Raw genomic sequence first — 12,364 nt, 5'->3', positions numbered from 1 at the left:
ATTGTTTACAGACAGATTTTTTCACTTATAATTAACTGAATCACAATTCCAATGGGTCAGAAGTTTACATACACTAAGTTGACTGTGCCTTTAAACAGCTTGGAAAATTCCAGAAAATTATGTCATGGCTTTAGAAGCTTCTGATAGGCTAATTGACATAATTTGAGTCAATTGGAGGTGTACCTGTGGATGTATTTCAAGGCCTTCCTTCAAACTCAGTGCCTCAAAAGAAATCAGCCAAGACCTCAGAAAAAAAACTGTAGACCTCCACCAGTCTAGTTCATCATTGGGAGCAATTCCCAAACGCCTGAAGGTACCACGCTCATCTGTAAAAACAATAGTACGCAAGTGTAAACACCATGGGACCACGCAGTCGTCATTCCGCTCAGGAAGGAGACGCGTTCTGTCTCCTAGAGAGGAACGTACTTTGGTGTGAAAAGTGCAAAAGTATTTATATCCACAGTAAAACGAGTCCTATACTATATCGACATAACCTGAAAGGCCGCTCAGCAAGGAAGAAGCTACTGCTCCAAAACCGCCATTAAAAAACTGACTATGGTTTGCAACTGCACATCGGGTCAAAGATCGTACTTTTTAGAGAAATGTCCTCTGGTCTGATAAAACAAAAATAGAACTGTTTAGCCATAATGACCATCGTTATGTTCAGAGGGAAAAGGGGGAGACTTGCAAGCCGAAGAACACCATCCCAACCGTGAAGCACGGGGTGGCAGCATCATGTTGTGAGGGTGCTTTGCTGCAGGAGGGACTGGTGCACTTCACAAAATAGATGGCATCATGAGGATGGAAAATTATGTGGATATATTGAAGCAACATCTCAAGACATCAGTCGGGAAGTTAAAGCTTGATCGCAAATGGGTCTTCCAAATGGACAATGACCCCAAGCATACTTCCAAAGTTGTGGCAAAATGGCTTAAGGACAACAAAGTCAAGGTATTGGAGTGGATATCACAAAGCCCTGACCTCAATCCTATAGAAAATTTGTGGGCAGAACTGAAAAAGCATGTGGGAGCAAGGAGGCCTACGAACCTGACTCAGTTACACCAGCTCTGTCAGCAGGAATGGCCAAAATTCACCCAATTTATTGTGGGAAGCTTGTGGTAGGCTACCCGTAACATTTGACCCAAGTTAACCAATTTAAAGGCAATGCTACCAAATACTAATTGAGTGTATGTAAACTTCTGACCCACTGGGAATGTGATGAAAGAAAGAAATAAAAGCTTAAATAAATCATTCTCTCTACTATTATTCTGACATTTCACATTCTTAAAATAAAGTGTTGATCCTAACTGACCTAAGACAGGGAATTTTTAATAGGATTAAATGTCAGGAATTGTGAAAAACTGAGTTTAAATGTATTTGGCTAAGGTGTATGTAAACTTCCGACTTCAACTGTATATAACACGGGGCTGTAACTCAAACCAAGCGCGAGGTGGAAACCTCTAATAAATACACGGGATGAGACCTGTAATAACAATACACGTGACGAGACCCGTAGTAACAATACACGGTATCAAGAAATCCGATACAACAGAGCACAGGTACTCACAAGACCAACGGACGTGGAACAATAATCAACAAGGACATTGGGGAACAGAGGGCACATATATACACATACTAATCAGGGGGAATGGGAAACAGGTGTGCATAATGAGACATGACAGTCTAGGGTTGGTGGTAATGATCTAGTTCAGTGACGCCTAGAAGGCCGGTGACGTAGGCCTCAGGAGCTGGTGAACGGAATGAGCAGCAGTTCCGGGGGAATCCGCGACAGTGACCCCCCCCCCCCCTCCCCCCACGTGCTGCACTAGCAGCGGGACAACACTGGCCTCGGGGACGACCACAGGGACACGGTGCGGGTTGGTCAGGACGCCGACGGTGAAAATCCCTGGTCAGTGAAGCGCCCAGGATGTCCACCGCATGAACCCAACACCGCTCCTCTGGGCCTTACCCCTCCCAGTCGATGAGGTACTGGAGATGCCCCGCCCAACACCTTGAATCCAGGACTTCACGGACCAAGTACGTCGGACCTCCCTCGATGTCTAGAGGAGGAGGCCAGGCGTCACTGGGTCCAGCCTCAGCAAGGGGACCAGGGTCCACTGGCCTGAGGAGAGACACATGAAAAGTCAGGTTAATGTGGTAATCAGCAGGGAGTTGCAAACGGTACGTTACCTCATTAACCCTCCTCAGGACTTTAAACGTCCCAACAAACCGCGGGCTCAGCATCCGGCAGGGCAGGCGGAGGTGCAGGTTCCCGGGTGGAGAGCCAGACCCGGTCGCCTGGAGAGAAAACAGGTGCCTCACTGCAGTGACGGTCGGCCTGTTCCTTGTGCCGACGCACGGCCCGCTGGAGACGTGTGCGCAGCTTGAGGACGGTACCCGGAGGTGAGACTGACCATGACCCCCAGGTGTTCCATGAACGCCTTCCATACGCGTGAGGTGAACTGAGGGCCACGGTCTGACACAATGTCGTCCAGGATCCCGTAGTAGCAGAAGACGTGCGTACAAAGAGCCTCCGCGGTTTGCATAGCCGACGGAAGCCCAGGCAGAGGAAGGAGGTGACAAGCTTTGTAAAACCTGTCCACAATGACGAGAACGGTGGTGTTCCCCTGGGAGGGGGAAGGTCAGTGACAAAGTCCACCCAGAGGTGAGACCAGGGTCGTTGTGGACCAGCAGGGGAAGGAGCTTTCCATAAGGGAGGTGTCTGGGTGTCTTAGACTGGGCACAGATGGAGCAGGAAGAGACGTAAACCCAGATGTCCCTAGCCAAGGTGGGCCACCAGTATTTCTCAGTCAGGCAGGCGATGGTACGGCCTATCCCAGGATGACCCGACACAGGCGCCATGTGCGCCCCGCACACCCGTGGGTACGTAGGCGCGGTTCTCCGGGCACTGTGCAGGTGCAGGTTCCGTACGCAGGGCCTGCCGTATGTCGGCGTCCACGTCCCACACCACTGGCGCGATGATACGGAACTGAGGGATATTGGGGGTCTCCTCTCCCTGCCTCTCCTCTGTGTCAAAAAGGCGAGACAGGACGTCCGCCTTCACATTCTTCGAGCCTGGCCTATAGGAAAGCGGGAATTGAAACCTGGCAAAGAATAGAGCCCACCTGGCCTGTCTCGGGTTTAGCCTCTTCGCTGTCCTGATGTACTACAGACTGCGGTGGTCCATCCACACCAGGAAAGGGTGTTTGGACCCCTCCAACCAGTGCCTCCACGCCTTCAGAGCCTTCTTGACCCCCAAGAGTTCCCGGGCCCCTACGTCGTAGTTCCTTTGGGCGGGGCTCAGATGCTTGGAGTAGAAGGTGCAGGGCCGCAGCTTTGGAAGGGTTCCGATGCGCTGGGACAGCACTGCCCTAACTCCTACTTCGGAGGCATCCACCTCGACGATGAAGGGGAGTGTGGAGTCGGGATGTGCCAGCATGGGAGAAGTGGTGAAGTGTGCCTTCAGCGTCTCGAATGCCCTCTCCGCCTCCGCCGTCCAACGAAGCCGCTGGGGACCTCTTCTCAGCAGGGAGGTAAGAGGCGCGACCACCGTGCTGAAGCCCCAGATGAACATAATTGGCTAACCCCATGAATCGCTGGACTGCTTTCACGGAGTTGGGGATGGGCCATGACCTGACTGCGCTGATACATTGCTCCTCCATCTCCACTCCCTCCGTGGATATGATGTAGCCAAAAAAGGACACGGGCAGCTGGATTATATATTTTTTTTCCTGTTTAACATATAGATGATGCTCCAACAGTCTTCCCAGCACAGACCTGACCAACGAGACATGCTGGGTCAGCAGAATAGACCAAAATGTTGTCTATATAAACCACAACGCCCAGTCCCAGCATGTTCCGAAACACTTTGTTAATAAAGACCTGGAAGAGTGAAAGAGCATTAGACAGGCCAAAGGGCATTATGAGATACTCGTAATGCCTATGGGCATGGAAAAGGCCGTTTTCCATTCGTCACCTGCACGAATGTGGACCAGATTGCAGGCGCTCCTCAAGTCCAGTTTCGTGAAGTACTGCGCCCCGTGCATTTGTTCGATGATGGTTGGGATGAGGGGTAAAGGATAGCTGAACTTAACGGTGGCTTTATTCAGAGTTCGATAATCAATGCAGGGGTGCAGTCCCCCATCTTTCTTCTTAACAAAAAAGAAGCTTGAGGAGGCTGGTGACGTAGAGGGCGGATAAAACCTTGCTGGAGGCTCCCCTGTACATAGGTCTCCATGGCCTCGGTCTCCGCATAGAAGAGGGGTAGACGTGTCCTCTCGGGAGGGCTGCGTCAGACAACAGGTCAATGGCACAGTCCCAGGGGCGATGAGGAGGCAGGCAGGCATGTAACCTGGGTCTTAGAGAAAACCCGGTGCAGATCCTGGTATTCCTCCAGTAAATCCACTTGAGGGGCGTGGTCCGGACTTTCCACCGTAGTGGTGTTGACAGACACTGCGAGACACCTCCCCTGGGTTGGAGCATGGCAATTCCCTGGCTTGTCACCTCCCCGCCTATTAGTGGATAGAGGGCAGGTTGGGGAGAAATGGCCCTTTTCTCCACAATAGGAGCATAGGTCCAGATTCCACCTTCTCCTACGCTCTGCCTCTGGAAAACGTGCAGAAGCTACCTCCATCGGCTCTGGCCACGGAGCAGGTGTGGCCATGGGCTCTGGATTGCGCGCAGATCTTCATCGGGACTGCAGGACATTGTCCAACTGGGTCGCCATGCTGATGAGCTGGTCGAGTGACAGGTTGTCATCACGGCAGGCTAACTCCAACTGTACCTCCTCCCGCAATCCGCTGCGGAAAACGGTGACCAAAGCCGGCTTGTTCAATCCGGTGGAGGCCGTGACGGTCCGCAACGCCAGAGCGAACACCGAGGCGGTTCTAGATCCTTGGCGTAGTCAGAGTAGGCGTTCACCCCCCTCTTGGCCTTCCACAGGATGATCAAACACCGAGCGGAAGAGGAGGGTGGAGCGCTCGTAGGACACGACCTCGGGTCCGCCTGTTTCCCAGACCGCGGCACCCAGTCCAGGGCCCGTCCGGTCAGTATCGAGATGATGGTGGAAACCCTGTCTCTCCCAGAGACAGCCTCGGCGTTGCGAGTGAGGTACAGGTCGAATTGTAGAAGGAATCCCTTGCATCTCCCTGGCGTGCCGTCAAAGCACTCCGGGAGGGACAGGGGTATTCCGCGGACCCGCTTAGATGGGCTGGAGACAGAAGGGACTGCACATTCCCCTCCAAACGCAGGATGGTGCCAGTATGCTGTCCATGGCGCTGCCAAGTCTGGAGAGACAGGCGTCGTGATGCTGGACTGACCCTGTTTTTGTTTTTTTAAATTGTATGTAATGTTTTTAAAATTGTATAAACTGCCTTAATTTTGCTGGACCCCAGGAAGAGTAGCTGCTGCTTTGCCAGCAGCTAATGGGAATCCATAATAAATACAAATACCCTACGATGGTCGCCAGCTCTGCCTTTCCCGCTGTCTCCATTTGATTATTGATTATTCTGTCACGTTGTATAATGATAGGAGACAGGCGTAGGAATACGAAATAGTTTTAAAAAAATTCTCTACCCGACATAGAGTACGTCATGAACATGACAGGGTCGATGCCCAAAACAAACACGTATATATACAACACAGGGCTGTAACCCAAACAAAGCGCGAGGTGTAAACCTCTAATAAATACACGGGACGAGACCTGTAATAACAATACAGGGAACGAGACCCGTAATAATAATGCATGGTAACACGAAAGCCGATACAACAGAGCACAAGTACTCACAAGACCAACGGACATGGAGCAATAATCAACAAAGACAATGGGAACAGAGGGCACATATATACACATACTAATCAGGGGGAATGGGAACCAGGTGTGCGTAATGAGACAAGAGTCCGGGGTTGGTGGTAATGATCCAGTTCAGTGACGCCTAGAGGGCCGGTGATGTAGACCTCCGGAGCTGGTGAACGGAATGAGCAGCAGTATGGGGGGAATCCGTGACACTTTACCCCAAATGCACCCTTTTCCTGCAGTCAAATGACCAAATCACCCTTTAGTGGCCTCATGGTTGGAAAGCTATTAATCGTTTTCATAATTTCATAATTAATCAACTATTATTTGTTTAAATGCAGAAAATCCAGTGTTTCTACGTTAAATGGTTTTGTTATACTGTATTTCAGTCTTCTGTGATATATATATACTGTACAATGTAATATTGGGACGCAAACTAAAAATGTAATCTGACATGGTACTTTTTTTAAGCCCATAACCATGTGTGTGAGGTGTATACTTTTGTTTCAAAGTAGATTTGTTTAAGACTAAGACTACCAAGAAACACTCTGTGTGACCTGATTTATCCCACTGCAGTAAAAGGTTAAAGCAGAGAGTTGTAAGAAAATTGTTAGGCCTAAGAAGAAGCCTAACCTGGTCTAAGAGGTAAGTGGACAAATTTGACCATGTGAGTTCTCTGAGCCTGACCATATAGGCTACTCTCCAGGTGAATACCAAACCCTTAGAGTTTAGACCCCGTGGCACTACTTCTGCAAAACATCCTTCAGTGGGCGTACATATAGGCCTACTATACAATAATTCAGATGAGGAGTGGTCTTATTGTGAGACTTGCTGCACTATCTGTATGGTCATCACACACATTTGAGCATCATACAATCATACAATGGTCCAATGAATAATGATCAATTGATAGGATTATACACAGACATTCTTGTAGCCTGAGACATACTGTGTCACACTACGTCTACAATCGCAATTGATCAGCCTGGTGGATAATTAAAAGTGTTTCATTTGTACTCAGCAATGAATTACTTAATTATAGTGTGCATTATTCCATAGCTTGAATACTCTTAACACCGATAGCTTGTCCCTCAACCATTATCAATGACTGTTCAATATAAACCTTGCACTGTATGTTTTGTACATACTGTCCGAGCACATCCCAGTATGTGAGTAGTAAACCTGGAGAAGGCTACAAGAGCTCTTACCATATAAAACAACCTATTGTGTTAACAGTTGATGTCTGGTCAATGTTAACTTTGTAAATATTTAGCTGAAATTAAGGCTGGTATAAACAGAGATCAGTGAGTTTCAGAATCACAAGGCTCTGATAGGTGGCTTAACAGCCAAGTAAGGCGGCATTCAGGCTGCTCACATTCTTATGTCTGGAGCAGACATATACTCTCAGACAAACCTTTTATTAGTGAAGTAAGTCAGCTGTTGTTTGAATTAGGTGACGTGCTTCTTGATGTTGGATGATTGCTATAGCCTCAGCTTCTAGCCTGGTGGGGCCACAGTATTTTAAACTCTTTGTTCTTTGCCATTGTTATCACGCTTGGGTAGAACGTGTCAGGAATTGATCAAATGAGGTATACATTTGTATCAAATCAATCAAATTGTATTGGTCACATACACATGATTAGCAGATGTTATTGCGAGTGTAGCATAATGCTTGCGCTTCTAGTTCCTACAGCGCAGCAATATCTAACATGTAATCTAACAATTCCACAACAACTACCTAATACACACAAATCTAAGTAAAGGAATGGAATAAGAATATATACAGTACATATAAATATATGGATTAGCAATGGCAGAATGGCATAGGCAAGATGGTATAAAATACAGTATATACAGTGGGGAGAACAAGTATTTGATACACTGCCGATTTTGCAGGTTTTCCTACTTACAAAGCATGTAGAGGTCTGTAATTTTTATCATAGGTACACTTCAACTGTGAGAGACGGAATCTAAAACAAAAATCCAGAAAATCACATTGTATGGTTTTTAAGTAATTAATTTGCATTTTATTGCATGACATAAGTATTTCATACATCAGAAAAGCAGAACTTAATATTTGGTACAGAAACCTTTGCAATTACAGCGATCATACGTTTCCTGTAGTTCTTGACCAGGTTTGCACACACTGCAGCAGGGATTTTGGCCCACTCCTCCATACAGACCTTCTCCAGATCCTTCAGGTTTCGGGGCTGTTGCTGGGCAATACGGACTTTCAGCTCCCTCCAAAGATTTTCTATTGGGTTCAGGTCTGGAGACTGGCTAGGCCACTCCAGGACCTTGAGATGCTTCTTACGGAGCCACTCCTTAGTTGCCCTGGCTGTGTGTTTTGGGTCATTGTCATGCTGGAAGACCCAGCCACGACCCATCTTCAATGGTCTTACTGAGGGAAGGAGGTTGTTGGCCAAGATCTCGCGATACATGGCCCCATCCATCCTCCCCTCAATACGGTGCAGTCATCCTGTCCCCTTTGCAGAAAAGCATCCCCAAAGAATGATGTTTCCACCTCCATGCTTCACAGTTGGGATGGTGTTCTTGGGGTTGTACTCATCCTTCTTCTTCCTCCAAACACGGCGAGTGGAGTTTAGACCAAAAAGCTCTATTTTTGTCTCATCAGACCACATGACCTTCTCCCATTCCTCCTCTGGATCATCCAGATGGTCATTGGCAAACTTCAGACGGGCCTGGACATGCGCTGGCTTGAGCAGGGGGACCTTGCGTGCGCTGCAGGATTTTAATCCATGACGGCGTAGTGTGTTACTAATGGTTTTCTTTCAGACTGTGGTCCCAGCTCTCTTCAGGTCATTGACCAGGTCCTGCCGTGCAGTTCTGAGCTGATCCCTCACCTTCCTCATGATCATTGATGCCCCACGAGGTGAGATCTTGCATGGAGCCCCAGACCGTGGGTGATTGACCGTCATCTTGAACTTCTTCCATTTTCTAATAATTGCGCCAACAGTTGTTGCCTTCTCACCAAGCTGCTTGCCTATTGTCCTGTAGCCCATCCCAGCCTTGTGCAGGTCTACAATTTTATCCCTGATGTCCTTACACAGCTCGATGGTCTTGGCCATTGTGGAGAGGTTGGAGTCTGTTTGATTGAGTGTGTGGACAGGTGTCTTTTATACAGGTAACGAGTTCAAACAGGTGCAGTTAATACAGGTAATGAGTGGAGAACAGGAGGGCTTCTTAAAGAACTGTGAGAGACGGAATTCTTACTGGTTGGTAGGCGTTCAAATACTTATGTCATGCAATAAAATGCAAATTAATTACTTAAAAATCATACAATGTGATTTTCTGGATTTAGATTCCGTCTCTCACAGTTGAAGTGTACCTATGATAAAAATTACAGACCTCTACATGCTTTGTAAGTAGGAAAACCTGCAAAATCGGCAGTGTATCAAATACTTGTTCTCCCCACTGTACATACAGTTGAAGTCGGAAGTTTACATACACCTTAGCCAAATACATTTGAACTCAGTTTTTCACATTTCCTGACATTTAATCCTCGTAAAAATCCCCTGTTTTAGGTCAGTTAGGATCACCACTTTATTTTAAGAATGTGAAATGTCAGAATAATAGTAGAGAGAATAATTTATTTCAGCTTTTTTTTCACATTCCCATTGAGTCAGAAGTTTACATACACTCAATTAATATTTGGTAGCATTGCCTTTAAATTGTTTAACTTGGGTCAAACGTTTTGGGTAGCCTTCCACAAGCTTTCCACAATAAGTTGGGTGAATTTTGACCCATTCCTCCTGACAGAGCTGGTGTAACTGAGTAAGGTTTGTAGGCCTCCTTGCTCGCACACGCTTTTTCAGTTCTGCCCACAAATTTTCTATAGGATTGAGGTCAGGGCTTTGTGATGGCCACTCCAATATCTTGACTTTGTTGTCCTTAAGCCATTTTGCCACAACTTTGACAGTATGCTTGGGGTCATTGTCCATTTGGAAGACCCATTTGCAACCAAGCTTTAACTTCCTGACTGATGTCTTGAGATGTTGCTTCAATATATCCACATAATTTTCCTGCCTCATGATGACATCTATTTTGTGAAGTGCACCAGTCCCTCCTGCAGCAAAGCACCCCCACAACATGATGCTGCCACCCAGTGCTTCACGGTTGGGATGGTGTTCTTCGGCTTGCAAGCCTCCCCCTTTTTCCTCTGAACATAACGATGGTCATTATGGCCAAACAGTTCTATTTTTGTTTCATCAGACCAGAGGACATTTCTCAAAAAAGTACGATCTTTGTCCCCATGTGCAGTTGCAAACCGTAGTCTGGCTTTTTTATGGCGGTTTTGGAGCAGTGGCTTCTTCTTTGCTAAGCGGCCTTTCAGGTTATGTCGATATAGGACTGGTTTTACTGTGGATATAGATACTTTTGTACCTGTTTCCTCCAGCATCTTCAGAAGGTCCTTTGCTGTTGTTCTGGGATTGATTTGCACTTTTCGCACGAAAGTACATTCATCTCTAGGAGACAGAACGCGTCTCCTTCCTGAATGGTATGATGGCTGCGTGGTCGCATTGTGTTTATACTTGCGTACTGTTGTTTGTACAGATGAATGTGGTACCTTCAGGCATTTGGAAATTGCTCCCAAGGATGAACCAGACTGGTGGAGATCTACAGTTTTCTTTCTGAGGTCTTGGCTGATTTCTTTTGATTTTCTAATGATGTCAAGCAAAGAGGCACTGAGTTTGAAGGTAGGCCTTGAAATACATCCACAGGTACACCTCCAATTGACTCAAATTATGTCAATTAGCCTATCAGAAGCTTCTAAAGCCATGACATAATTTTCTGGAATTTTCCAAGCTGTTTAAAGGCACAGTCAACTTAGTGTATGTAAACTTCTGACCCCTTGGAATTGTGATACACTGAATTATAAGTGAAATAATCTGTCTGTAAACAATTGTTGGGAAAATTACTTGTGTCATGCACAAAGTAGATGTCCTAACCGACTTGCCAAAACTATAGTTTGTTAACAAGAAATTTGTGGAGTGGTTGAGAAACAAGTTTTAATGACTCCAACCTAAGTGTATGTTAACTTCCGACCAACTGTATGGGATGAGTAATGCAAGATATGTAAACATTATTAAAGTGGCATAATTAAAGTGAGTAGTGATCCATTTATTAAAGTGGCCAATGATTTCACGTCTGTATGTAGGCAGCAGCCTCTCTGTGCTAGTGCTGGCTATTTAACAGTCTGATGGCCTTGAGATTGAAGCTGTTTTTCAGTCTCTCGGTCTCAGCTTTGATGCACCTGTACTGACCTCGCCTTCTGGATGGTAGGGGGGTGAACAAGCAGTGGCTCGGGTGGTTGTTGTCCTTGATGATCTTTTTGGCCTTCCTGTGACATCGGGTGCAGTAGGTGTCCTGGAGGGCAGGTAGTTTGCCCCCGGTGATGCGTTGTGCAGACCGCACCACCCTCTGGAGAGCCTTGTGGTTGTGGGCAGTGCAGTTACCATACCAGGCAGTGATACAGCCCGACAGGATGCTCACAATTGTGCATCTGTAAAAGTTTGTGAGGGTTTTAGGTGACAAGCCAAATTTCTTCAGACTCCTGAGGTTGAAGAGGCGCTGTTGCGCCTTCACCACACTGTCTGTGTGGGTGGACCATTTCAGTTTGTCCGTGATGTGTACGCCAAGGATCTTAAAACTTTCGACCTTCTCCACTGCTGTCCCGTTGATGTGGATAGGTTGGTGCTCCCTCCCTCTGCTGTTTCCTGAAGTCCACAATCATCTCCTTTGTTTTGTTGACATTGAGTGAGAGGTTGTTTTCCTGACACCACACTCCGAGTGCCCTCACCTCCTCCCTGTAGGCTGTCTCGTCGTTGTTGGTAATCAAGCCTACTACTGTTGTGTCGTCTGCAAACTTGATGATTCAGTTGGAGATGTGCATGGCCACGCAGTCATGGGTGAACAGGGAGTACAGGAGGGGGCTGAGCATGCACCCTTGTGGTGCCCCAGTGTTGAGGATCAGCAAAGTGGAGATGTTGTTTCCCATTTTCACCACCTGGGGGCAGCCCATCAGGAAGTCCAGGACACAATTGTACAGGGCGAGGTTCAGACACAGGCCCTCAAGCTTAATGATGAGCTTGGAGGGTCCTATGGTGTTGAATGCTGAGCTATAGTCAATGAGCAGTATTCTTACATAGGTGTTCCTCTTGTCCAGATGGGATAGGGCAGAATGCAGTGTGATGGCGATTGCATCGTCTGTGGACCTATTGGGGCGGTAAGCAAATTGAAGTGGATCTAGGGTGACAGGTAAGGTGTTGGTGATATGATCCTTGACTAGTCTCTCAAAGCACTTCATGATGACAGAAGTGAGTCCTACGGGGCGATAGTCATTTAGTTCAGTTACCTTTACCTTCTTGGGTACAGGAACAATGGTGACCATATTGAAGCATGTGGGGACAGCAGACTGGGATAGGGAGAGATTGAATATGTCTGTAAACACACTAGCCAGCTGGTCTGCGCATGCTCTGAGGACGCGACAAGGTATGCCGTCTGGGCCGGCAGCCTTGCGAGGGTTAACACGTTTAAATGTCTTACTCA

Source organism: Salvelinus alpinus, chromosome 32 (assembly GCF_045679555.1).
Source record: "Salvelinus alpinus chromosome 32, SLU_Salpinus.1, whole genome shotgun sequence".
NCBI lineage: Eukaryota > Metazoa > Chordata > Actinopteri > Salmoniformes > Salmonidae > Salvelinus > Salvelinus alpinus.
Note: the sequence above shows the minus strand (reverse complement) of the source record.